General features: G+C 41.5%; 1 non-coding gene across 1 annotated transcript; it reads right to left on the bottom strand.

The window, feature by feature from the left end:
- Nucleotides 1–8,345: 8,345 nt before the first annotated feature.
- Nucleotides 8,346–8,452, bottom strand: LOC111723349. Its single transcript, XR_002771913.1, has one exon. It is a non-coding gene; the product is annotated as a U6 spliceosomal RNA (small nuclear RNA).
- Nucleotides 8,453–9,268: the final 816 nt, after the last annotated feature.

Here is a 9,268-nt window from a genome sequence, read left to right as displayed (position 1 = left end):
TTTCTTGAAAGAAAGATAGCTTAGTCATAACTGAATGTGAAACTAGTTCAAAATTATTTATTTCCAAATTAGATCTTAGGATTCAAAATAAAAAGAACCTTGTTTCAGCTGGCAACTCATACTTTGGCTAGCCCCACTGATGACCTGTGGTGCTGTCTTAATGTGCTCTTGGTTTAAATATGTGTGATCATGTCCTGTGTAGAGTATTATTCTGTTTATTCTGATCCTTTTACTTGGGGCATTTATAAACGTGGGGTTGTTCAGTCTATTCTTCCCATTGCTTTTCATTTTGAAATTTTATTTCCCTTTTGCTGATAACACATTTCATGTCCTACTTAGGAAATACATTAGTTTCACGGATCTTGGTAACTTTTTCTCTTCCTCTCCTAGGGACACTGCATACTTCTGAGAAAATATAAGGCCTCAGGCCTGGAGAATCTAGGGTTTCTTCAAACACAGAAGGACATGCATAGGGTTGATGGGGAGATGGAATGTTGACACCATTTTTCAATGACCTATGAGCTCTTCTTGACTTCAAGTATGTACTTAACAAAAAATTAGGGGGAATTATACACATCCATTTATACACAATTGCAAGGTCAGGGTATTAAGTATCTATGTGAAAGATGTTAAGTGCAAGGACTCCAGAATGGATATGTAGAGTCAGCAAACCCAGACAGAAAGAAGTCTTTTTTTTTTTTAATTAAATCATAGCTGTGTACATTGATGCAATAATGGGGTACAATGTGCTGGTTTTATATGCAATTTGAAATATTTTCATCAAACTGATTAACATAGCCTTTACGGCATTTTCTTAGTTATTGTGTTAAGACATTTATATTCTACATTTAGTAAATTTCACATGTACCCTTGTAAGATGCACCATAGGTGTGGTCCCACCAATTACTCTCCCTCCACCCATCCTTCCTCCTCCCCTCCCTCTCCCCTTTTCCCATATTCTTGGGCTATAACTGAGTTAAAGCTTTCATATGAATGCTGTAAATCGGTTTCACAGTAGGGCTGAGTACTTTGTATACTTTTTCTTCCATTCTTGGGATACTTTGCTAAGAATATGTTCCAGCTCCAAGCACATTTGGTAAGGTGCATCGCTAACTTGCTTTGTCCAACCTGGGCTCTCCCAATTATAAAGGTAGATGGAAGACACTTTGGTCAAGTATCTGTCAGTAACAACGCCTGAAGGTATTCTTAATCTCAGGAGATACAAAGACAAAACTATTTAAAATGACCGAGTCATACCGTGGAATTGGAAGTCAGTTTATTTTACTATATGTAATTATATTTACTCTGAATAATATGTTTGGGTTTTAATAAAAATCTCAAGTTTTTCCGACAAAAATAAGTTTCTGCATCTTTTAAACCCAGGCTCTATTCTGCTGGTCCTGTCCTATCCCCCCATTCTTTCTCTGTCTATTTAGTCTGTACTCTGAGTCACCGTATGCTCTGGCTTGCGTTAGAATCTCAATATCTTGTGTTTGGCTATAGTTTATAAATATAGAAAGTATGTTATTTTTCTTTAAAGTTCAAATTGAACACCAGGTCCTTATCATGAAAAAGTATGTTGTATGTATGGGGCAATCCACAAGCTGGAATGTAAGAAGGTGGGTCTCATCTTTTATATCAATAACCTTAATTTATTTTAAATATACATTCCGCCAGAAATTGACATACAAATTCTAGAAAAAGAGGAGATTCTATAGCACTGTGGCCTTGTCATATTAGGGGTGAGACAAGACAGTAAAGTCTGCCTTACCATTGACTGCAGGAAGCACTGACGTGTCCTGGTTCCCCTCTGCTCCGTGGTCATAGATTCCTTCAGGCTGCTGCTCACCAGCCTCATGCCCCAGTGAGGATGCTAATCCCTATGCCATGGCCATGCCCCTGTCCACATATGACAGACACATTTGATGAATTTGGAACCTGTGGACTCCCGGTGCCCTTCTCACTGACCCTCTGCAGGGACAGTCATGCTCCTGGCTCCTTGCTCTGTGAGTATCCTTAGTGTATGGTAACTCCAGTCTCCACCGGGGGCACAAGGATACAAGTTCTCTCTGTTCTTAGATTTCCAGGAATACCTAGACTATTCCCCTATATAAATCCACTTCTCAGGAAGCGCACAGACTAAGTTGCTTGCTTTCTCTCATCCTTCTCTCTTTTCTACCAGAGAAATTCCGTCTCGTCTGGGGAGAGAGATAAGGTGCACAGCCTTTTCTCCATCTTTTATTTCAAAGTTATCGTTTGTGCCAGGTTATATCTGAGTTCTTGAGAATGTAGGTTTTTAAAAAATCGAGGGCTAGCTTTTTGAAATCCGACACAGTTTTTTAAGGCTTTGTGCTGTATTGTTCCTCCAAAGAAAGAAACACAAAGGGTACCAGAGAATCTGAGGAGAAACCTCAGTAAATATTTCAAATGCAAGCTCTATATTTGCTTTTCCTTAAAATGCTTTGCTTGCATCCTGCTGTGCCTTCCTTGCCGTCCTTTGCATCTGTATTGGCAGCAGAGGGAGGGAACTTTTCCTTTCACTCCCTAAGAACTGATCTTTAATTTTCTACTTATGACATTGGCAGCCTCCCCATTGAGAAGAAATACCGGTGCTGTGACACACACTGAGCTCTGTCATCAAACATTCCCCACTCTGCCACACCTCCATCCCCCTGATGGTGGCCCAGCAAACAAGCATGCAGTAATGCTGTACTCAATGTTTTATGAGCTTCACAAAGTATAAGAAATTCTTAAATGCTATGGATAGAGTTAATGTCAAGCAATCAGTGAGATCAAAGTATGAGCTAGTTTAGCAGGATGAGATCCAATCTGAGCCGCTGTTGTCAAGAAAGGATCATGTATCAGGTTCAATGTCAACAGCATTACCGTAATTGACTCTTACTGGGCATGCTGCAGATGTTGACACTACATTGCAATAAAGTAACATATTTAATAAGTAATTGATACCACCTCAACCTCAATCTCGTTCCAAAGGATAGTAGCTGAATTTTTGGCAAGACCAACATGCAACAGGGAGATTATGGATTCTATACCCTTGATACAAAAATCTTATATGAAATGGAGCTCTAATAATTAATTGAGCTGCAGGAGTCCTACCTTCTAAAACAAATCTCTCCTGGACATTCCCAAAACTCTTTTGTCTGATTAGGAAAAGACAATTATTAAAATAAAATCAACAGTAAAGAACTGAATTTTAAAATGCATAATAAGAATTACACCAGGAATAATTTTTTAAGTATTTCTAAAAGCCAGTTGTCTGAATATGTACATTCAACTGGACAGATCAACAGTCTCCATGGGGAAATTTGTCTTAAAACAAGTCTTAAAGATGCCTGACTTGAATAGCAGTCATTGTAGGTAAAAACGAAATATATACATATGTGTTTATATGTATATATAAATAATATAAATTATACATATAAATATATATGATATATTTAATATATATGTATATAAATAAAGGTCATTAAGATAGAGAATATTGTAAGTTAGAAAAATATGGGCACATCCAAGGAGAAGGTTTGACCTATGTGGCTGGAGCACGGGACTAACAGTGGCTTCTGCAGGTGGATAGTGAAGGACTCTGTGTATCAAGTTAACCATCTCTACTACATGGATCAGCAGTAAGAAGCTAAGGAGGGAATGATCCTATGTTGAGCGTGTATCCTGCAACTTTTCCCAGATTATGACTAAACTGTCATATATAAAAACAGTCATCCTTCTTTCTTGATCCTGTTTCCTAGGTCTAAGACCGTCATCTTTTCCCTAGGTTCCAGACGCCACAGACACACAGACATACACGTAAATGAACACGTGTCCACACACCGCCTGTGCGTGTGTGCATCTGCGTGGTTTTCCATCAGGAAAATACAGGCAGGAGGATTTCCTGGTGCATCGTGTGAGAAATCCCAGCTCCTCCTCTGCCTTTTCAGCCCTTTCTATCCGTGAAGCTGAAAGAATACCCACTCGCTCAGATTCTCCAACAAGTAGACAGTGGTTATGTGATACAGATCTTGATGTAAGTCGAAATCTCATGGGGTGGCGCCTGGGAAGCTCTCGATTTGCAGGTTAGAGGCTTGGGTTGGTATCATCAGTGCCCCTTCCTTGCCGTTTCTCCTTCCTGGAATATGGACGTGACGCTTGTAGCTGGGGTGTTGGGAGCAGGGGAGTGAGAGGATTTCAGAAATACTGGTATCTTTAAGCCACTAAATCAATACCAGTAGACTGCCTACAAACATCCAATTATAACAGAATAGTCAACCCCAGCGTTTAATCCACTGTTAATTTACTTCCTGTCAAAATGATAGTCCTATTATTCAATGTTTATTTACCTTATATAAACTTTGACTTTGCATAACTCTATAGAGTAGGTTTAAGTAAACTCAAATAACTTATTTGCTGAATTCGACACACTCTGAGTTACACTTTCCTCATCTACAAAAAAGAGGAAAATACCACCTATTTTTAAGAATTATTAGGACTAAGGGCCATAAAACACCTAATATAGGAAAAATACACCTGCCCCAGGGACAGGCCTACAGCAGCTCATGAATAAAACTCTGAAATACATCAATGTGTCAATGAATAACAATTCCATACTTCTAAGCTCATTTGAACTATATTATGTTCTATTGGGTTAAATGATTAAATTTATATATAAAATAATCTTTTTGGCGGTATTTTCTTACTAGTAGGAAAAACTTGAATATTAACGGACAGTTGACACCAGTCCAAATATAGATTTGGAGGTTAGTATTTATATTCAAATTAAATGATTGAGCCAGCATCTTGAATTTGATTTCTCTACCGTGAACTATAACTTAATACTAAATCAACTTTGGTGTCAACAGGGAGCAAATACATTCAAATTTAACACCGATGTGATTTCACAATACCTGGATGATTGCTAATAAAATTTTTGGCTTCTATGATCCAAGATCGTATTCTTTATTTGTGAATTTCTTAAGAGCTCACTATGTAGATAGCAGGGTAACTAAAACTCTCAGCATTACACAGAAATACGGAATCATCTTCATCAAGGCCCTTGCTGTGTCATCATTCTGAGCAACACTCCTGAGCTTCAGCATGACGGAGACGGACACTACAAACTATTTCTTAATTTACTGCTTAAAAAGCAGAGATTCAGCCATTACATGAAAGAGGGGATTGAGTTTTAATCCCCCTCAAATCAATATTACCCTCAGTAACTTGCTACATGAATAGAAGGTCATCCCCCACTCCCCTGTGAAGAGGCTGAGTAGTCAACAAAGTCAGACCAGAAGAGGTGGCAGGTGTATGGCTGGCAGTTCGGGATTGTTCGCATAGATCTTCAATATAGTCTTATAAAATCAACTTACAACAATTGGATTCACATCCCAGTTCTGACAAAATGTTATGTAGAATTTCTGAAACCGATTCTGTTTAAAATCACAAAGTTGTCTATTATGTCTTAAGTATAATCACATGGGAAATTATTTTTCCTTTGTGAAGTATTCCTATGAAGAATTCCTACTGAATATGTAGAAAAACATTTTTAGAGAGATTCTGTTTTGTAACTTTGTGTGTTATTGGTGTTTCTGAAAATACAGAGTTGTTTGGGGGCTTCCTGCCAGAATCTGGATTGAACCATTCAAACAATAAAACATGGCCTCACTGGACACATCACAGGTGAAAGAATCATTTGACTCCAAAGAGCTCCAGCAAAATATTTTGCTTTTGAAGTTGTAAAGGGCAAGTGGAAATACCCTCAGCGTTCAAGTGATTTTATATTCAAAGAAAAATCTACCATTCCCTGCTTTCACGCCGAGCATTTTTTCTGGGTCTTTGTAGCAATGACGTGACTGTAGTTTCATTCCCTTCTTTTCTCAGCAGAGTTTAACGTGGGGTCCTTCTTTACACACAAACATAGGAAAGAAGGGGGGCAGGAGCTTTGAAATAGAGAAAACATGGGCTCGGTATTAGGTTATAAACTGTGCTTCTCCTTTAAGGATAAAATCTTCCCTAACGTCCCCCAAAATGTATTGTGATTGGATTGTAAACAAGACAATGGCTTTGCCAAGTAAATTGTGCTAGATACATAAAGATATATAAGTTACTCACAATGGCATCTGCGAGGTACCTGTTCAGGGTCAAGAAGGAAATTTGTGTTCACAGAAATTTAACAAATCAGGTAATTAACACAAGAACGAGGTAATATCATGCTAGATTAGAGTGGACCCTAAATTCAGTGAGAGTGGACTTAGAAGAGACAGAAACAGTCACACGGAGACACAGAAATGAAGGCGATGTAAAGACAGACACAAAGATTGGAGCGAGGCTGCCACAGCCAGCGAAGGCCAGGAGCACCCGGAGCTGGAAGAACCAAAGAATTACCCGGTCATCCTCCAGAGCTTCTGAAAAGAGCAAGATCCTGTCAACATCTTGATTTTGGATTTCTGGACTCCAGAACAAGTGAAGAGTAAATTTCTATAGTTTGAAGTCACCAAATCTGTAGTAATTTGCTGTGACAGCCTACAAAAGCAAATGCCAGTGGGCTCCTAGCCCTGGGGACTTCTTGGGAGCTAAGAAGCCAAGATGCTCGTCTTCCCAGCACCCCTCCCTGCTGGGGCTCGGCACCCCACGGGCTGGGTTCAGTAGCTGTATTAGTTCTGTTGCTGTATAACAGTTAGCAGCTTAAAGCGAGACCCACTGAGCGTATCACAATGCTGGGGGCAGTGGCCTGGGCAGCCCTGGCCTGGGGGCTCTGTTTCAAGGTCTCACAACACCTCATGCTGCTGGCCAGGGCTGTCATTTCACCTGAGGCTCAACAGAAGCAGAACCGGTTTCCAAGCTTATATGGTGTCAGCATCACTCAGCCACCTGAGGACTGTCAGCCTGAGGGCCCCAGTTTCTTGCTGGCTGTCCACGGGAGGCGACCCTCCTCTCCTTGTAAACACAGCTTCCTGGAGCCTCCAGGTCAGTACGGAAGAAAGCCTCTTTGGAAAGGGGCTATTACCATCGTATCAGCATAATCGTGCTCATGCAACCACACACACCCTGTCACTTGTGTCCACTCTGTTACTTATAATCAAGTCTCAGCTCCCGTCTGCCCTCCAGGAGAGCTAAATACACAGAGGTGCACACCCCAGGTAGGGACAGGGAAGCCACCTACAGTCTGTCCACACAGTGAACTGGCACATTTGCATTTTAAATGGAGGAATGCTGGCAGCATTAGCAAGGATGAGGAATCCACGCTGGAGTCACTGGCTGTCGTGGCCGTAGCACCAGGCTCCCAGGGACAGCATGTCCAGGAAGTGTCCAGGAAGTGTCCAGAGCCCACTGCCTGCATTTCACTGGTCCCCGCGCCAGCCGCGTGCCTGCTGAGACTTGGGTCCAAGAACGTGGTGCTGTCGTGAAGCCAGTTGTTCTACAGCATGATTTCGGCTGTGATTTTGACTATAAAATCTCTCCTGCTTCTGTTCATTTTACTCACCTGTTTCTTCAGCCTTGCTGTTAATTTTGTAAGCTACCTGGAAACTTTCCAATAAATGCATTTTATGCTTTAATCAACTAGACTTGATTTCTATTGTGTGTAATCAAGAACCCTGACGGATACACTTAGTAAAATAAAAATTGTTTTCTAGCATTCTGGCCTCCCCGCCTGCACCTCTCCTGCCTCCCCTTACCAGAGACAATAGAGCCGAGATTATAATTATTTACTTGGATGTAAACAACAACATTAGAACGCGTGTAGAATAATCTCGTTTCCCTCCAGAAAGTCTCCTCTGACTTCTCAATTAGGTTAAGTGCTCCAGCTACGCGTTCACAGGGCATTTCCCTCTCCTGGCAATTAGTACGCTTGACTCTCATTGTTTGTTAAGCACTCTTCCCTGATACACCCAGTCTCCGCTGTCTACAGATTTCACCAGCCTTCAACTCAGTGCCTGGTAGGTAAACGGAGTTCTTAAATACTTTCTAAGATACTGAACATAGAAGTGAATTTACCTGACTAAGCTCCCTGTCGTCCTGGTCCCACGTGATAATCATCTGGGTCTAACTTTCGCTGACTTTGCACATCAAAAGTGCCACAGCTAACCTTTGCGGACCTCATTTTTGAATTGTTATTCTGAAAGTATTGATTTCAAAATTCATTCCTAGCTAAATATCCTCCTTTTCTTGACAGTCAGAAAGCAGAGAGACAATTTCATCTCTTGGCCCCCCTGGATTCCCTGAACCACGTTACACACGTAGTATTGACTCAATCTCAGACACGACTCTCAGTGCAGGTTTGCAATTAGTTCATCTATTTTATTGCCACATTTTTGGGGGGGGGGGTTGTCAAGTGAAAAAATATGGAACGCTTCATGAATTTGGGTGTCATCCTTGCACAGGGGCCATGCTAATCTTCTGTGTATTGTTCCAATTTTAGTATCTGTGCTGCCGAAGCGAGCACTTACTGCCACATTTTTACTGCACTTCCACTATCCTCTCCTTCCCTTCTTCCCGTCACATATAATTTCCTGGTCCACTGTGTTTCTCACACAGACCACCAAGTTCTACCCCAAGTTCGTTCATGGTGTTCCTTTCCCCTGGTGCTCACTGCCTCCCCTCTGAATATTCACATGTGGCTCATTCTTCAAGAGCCAACCAGCATCTGGTGCTTTCTACTGCCGTTTCCCTGCCCAGCCCAAAGGAATCTTTCCCTCCTATGAACTCTCACACTCACTATTTCATAACTTCTATAATAAATGCTTATGTCTCTGAGTGCATAGTCACAGTCTCTGAGCTCCGTCCGTATGTTGGTACACTTGTGGATGAAAATGTGGTTGACCTGACAGTGAGGAAAACACAGGATGCCTTAGCTGTGAAAACGGTGCCATCACAGGGGACCTGTGGGTGTTGATCACCTCCCAACCAAAGATGCTGAGTTCTCTAAGTTGGTGCATGCTAGGTTAGGGCAAAACACTGCATACGGTCTCACCCCGAAGGGCTGAGTAACCCAGATAACACCATTCATAAAAACCACGTGTAACTTCAACATCCTTCCATTTCAACAGTGGTCACTAACGGCGCTACGTGCCACGTATTTCCGGCTTTCTTCCATCTCTCTTCCAGGAATGTGTGAGCCTGGGTAGGGCCACCTGAGTGGTCTGGTCCAATGCATGTGAGTGAGAGTGGCGTCTGTTAATTGGAGCCATAGCATTTACTCACCAACCTGAGATTTGAGAGCCCTCCGTTCACTCTAAGGTAGCAACTGCCTGCCTTTGAG

This window comes from Otolemur garnettii, unplaced genomic scaffold, assembly GCF_000181295.1.
Source record: "Otolemur garnettii isolate 467f Iridium unplaced genomic scaffold, OtoGar3 scaffold00010, whole genome shotgun sequence".
Taxonomy (NCBI): Eukaryota; Metazoa; Chordata; class Mammalia; order Primates; family Galagidae; genus Otolemur; species Otolemur garnettii.
The sequence above is the reverse complement of the archived record's forward strand: the minus strand, read 5'-3'. Positions and strand labels throughout refer to the sequence as shown.